Source organism: Rhagoletis pomonella, unplaced genomic scaffold (genome assembly GCF_013731165.1).
Source record: "Rhagoletis pomonella isolate Grant_MI unplaced genomic scaffold, Rhpom_1.0 Rhpom_scaffold_00004, whole genome shotgun sequence".
NCBI lineage: Eukaryota > Metazoa > Arthropoda > Insecta > Diptera > Tephritidae > Rhagoletis > Rhagoletis pomonella.
The window spans coordinates 60,597,831-60,601,002 of NW_023458558.1; the positions used below are offsets into that span (position 1 = coordinate 60,597,831).

General features: G+C 33.5%; 1 protein-coding gene across 1 annotated transcript in view; it reads right to left on the minus strand.

The window, feature by feature from the left end:
- The window catches only part of LOC118737894 (cyclin-G-associated kinase), a 96,751-nt gene that overhangs the window by 80,230 nt on the left and 13,349 nt on the right, over positions 1–3,172 (minus strand). The gene's annotated exons all lie outside the window — the stretch shown is intronic.

Sequence of the window (3,172 nt, forward strand, 5' to 3'; positions counted from 1 at the left end):
ACACTACCTTAGCTCAGTAGAATGAGAAGAAAAACGGGAAGAAATGAGTCCCCATGTGGGGGGAAAATATAAAATTTCACATTTTCTCCTACACAAAATTTGCTTTTTTATAGTATATTCGTTATGAAATGAAATAAAATAAGATAAAATACCTTTTTAAGAAAACAAAGTGTGTATACTGAGAAAAAATTAAAAACTTTCAACTATATTAATGGGCAAAGAATAGTTAAAGAAGTAACACTGTTTCACGTAAGGCAGTCAATATGGCGGAATTAGAGCGAGAAGTTGCCAACTGATAACACCTTGTCATGATTCAATAATACAAGGTTAGATAATTATTGACAGCTGCGGTTTGACACTCCCTTACAAAAGGTTGCATTTGCGAAGGACAGAGAAAGGGCAAGAATGCAATCCCTTGTTGCGAAAATGGTAGTAGAAAAGTACGCACAGTAGGCAATTAGTAGTGAAATTCCTTTTGTAAATTCTAAAGTATTTGCAGGAAATCTGGCATTTTAATCGAAATGGTGAACGTAATATTTATATATCTACGTGAATTACGTAATTTATATGCTATTTAGCTGTTTAATAACTGCAAAATGACTCAAAATTAAAATAAGACTACTATGAGATTGATATAAACATCCAATGCTTATGTTTTCATCAGTTAAATATGCTTCATATGCATATACAAATAAACATATTGCACAAAAGCTTATACTTTTATTTCACACCAATGCTACACTGTTTCCATGTAAATTTGCAAAGAAGCAACACGGTGCCACCGCTAAGGGAGCGGTGCGAGAGAGACAACTGTCAATTTATCGAACCTTGTATTATTGCATCATGATCATATACCAACATCACTTAAAACTCGTTTATAGGCATGACATTTTAATAAGCTGTTAAACCGTCTAAACACCGAATACGGAACAAATTCAGGACATTGACCCTCATTGCGAGAGACGTGTCGAATGCAAGTAGTTTTCCGAGAGTCGAATCGTATAGAAAATTTCACGTCATTTCCTAAAATTTCCACTCGACTAGTGTATTAAAACGCAAATATTTGGCAGCACTGTATAGTTTTCGACGATTTTCGTCGTTTACTTATTTCAGCACGACAGTAGACAATGCCAATGTTGTCTATTCGTACAATTTAGCCTAATTTACGACTTACGCAATGAGGCTGATTAAAAAAGAAATACAGAACATTTGGCGTCCGTTTAAAATAAATAAATTACCAGGACATTGGGTCAAAAAAGAGGACTGTCGCGTATAATACAGGACGGATGGTCACCGTAGGTATGGCTCTGCTGTGCGCTCACACTCTACCAAACGAAAATTTTTCCATATCACGATTTAACGCCTTTAGGCTCAATCGGTTTGCATGTATGTATCTAGCGTCACATATTTTTAAGCAGTTTTTAATATGTAGCTTTTCTTTGCTCATAATTCAAAATTTTTACATTTTCAAATGAAAAATGGCTGCCTCTAAATTTGTATTTGCCTCCAAAATAAACGATGTTGCTACTCTGAAGAATTCTGCGTAATGAGAACATAGCTGTCAAACAACAAAAATGACAGTTGAAAGCAAGCGAGAGCTCGCATACCGCTCGGTATGCGAGAAAAAGCATGCTTCGTACTTTTTGCGGTCTACACGTGCGTTTTCTCGCATGCGTCGTCAAGCAAGAGAGATTTTCCAGCACGTGAAGATGGCCGGTAAGCAAGCTCTGTTCAACATCTGTAATTTTTTTTATTGACATTTTACCAAAGCTTAATCTAATGCTTAAACATTATAATTTTAGTAGATATGTCAGTATGTGAATGCAACTTGGTACTACTTCATAAAAATTTATTTCCGTGATTTGACCTCGACTCGCGCTCACGCATGAGTTCATGAAATTGTCTCACGCAAATGTATGATCACGCGTGAATCACGCTCTGTCATGTAAAAATCACGACACGTGCGCATCTTAAATACATATATATATGTATACGTTTATCTGCATTGTACTTTTGCCAATGAGAAGAGTGGATAATTGAAAAATTGTTACGCAGCAAAAAATATTAGCAAGTATATTCATTTAAATCGGAAAGAACCGCGAAGAATCATAATTGGCCAACTTTTCCTAAATTTTCAATATTTCTATAAGGATATTTTTTTTTTGTTTTTGCAGTTTTTAGAACTAAACCATTTTGTAAAATCGCATACATATGCAAACCGCTGATTGAGGTACGTGAAACATTTAAACCTACATTATTAAATGAAATCAATATTATGTCTTTATGCATCATTCCAAAAAATTCATATTTAATTAAAAGAAATTTTTTTATACATACAACATATCGCTTGCTGAGTGGAAGATCGACTTATTTCGGCGGCCAGTTCGAAAACGCCTTATCTCAAAAAACTTTTTAAAAACGTCGAATTTCCGAATTTGGTTGAAGAAGCCCTATTTCAGAATACGTTTCAAAAACGCCGTATCTTAGCTGCCGATTCAAAAACGCCCTATATCAGCACATTTTCAATACATTTTGAAGTGAGATAGGGCATTTTTGAATCAAATTCTGAAATAGAGCGTTCGTCAACCAAATTCCGAGATAGTGTTTTTCAATAAAATTCTGAAATAGGGCGTTCTTGAAAAGTTGTTTGAGATAGGGCGTTTTCGAACTGACTGCCGAGATAGGTCGATCTTCCACTCAGCAGTCGATATGTAGTTAAAAGAGCCCACACTTTAGTCTCTTATTAAAGCAATATACTTCTTTATATTTTTACTCAAATAAATTCTATAAAGTATGGATAAAAAACTATAAGTGATGATAAAATAACCAATTATTTACAAGAAAGAAACCTATATGTGAATATGTTAACAATTTGTATGTATGTAAATATTTGTAAACGACTGCACACAAATATTGCTCCTGCTCAGACCGCCATATATGGTGGAAAAGTGAAATTTGGATATCTATGTATAGAAAATAGCTTATGCAATCATTTTATTATTACCTATTCATATTTATGTGGCGCTGTATATAGTAAAAAATAATACAATTAAATTGAAAGTAAAAAAATCATGGAGTTTTTTTTAACAAGTTCTTTCATAAATATTTAGTGAATTAATTTCTATAAATTTTTTTTATTTGTTTGCCTGCGACGTAAACACTTATAATATTA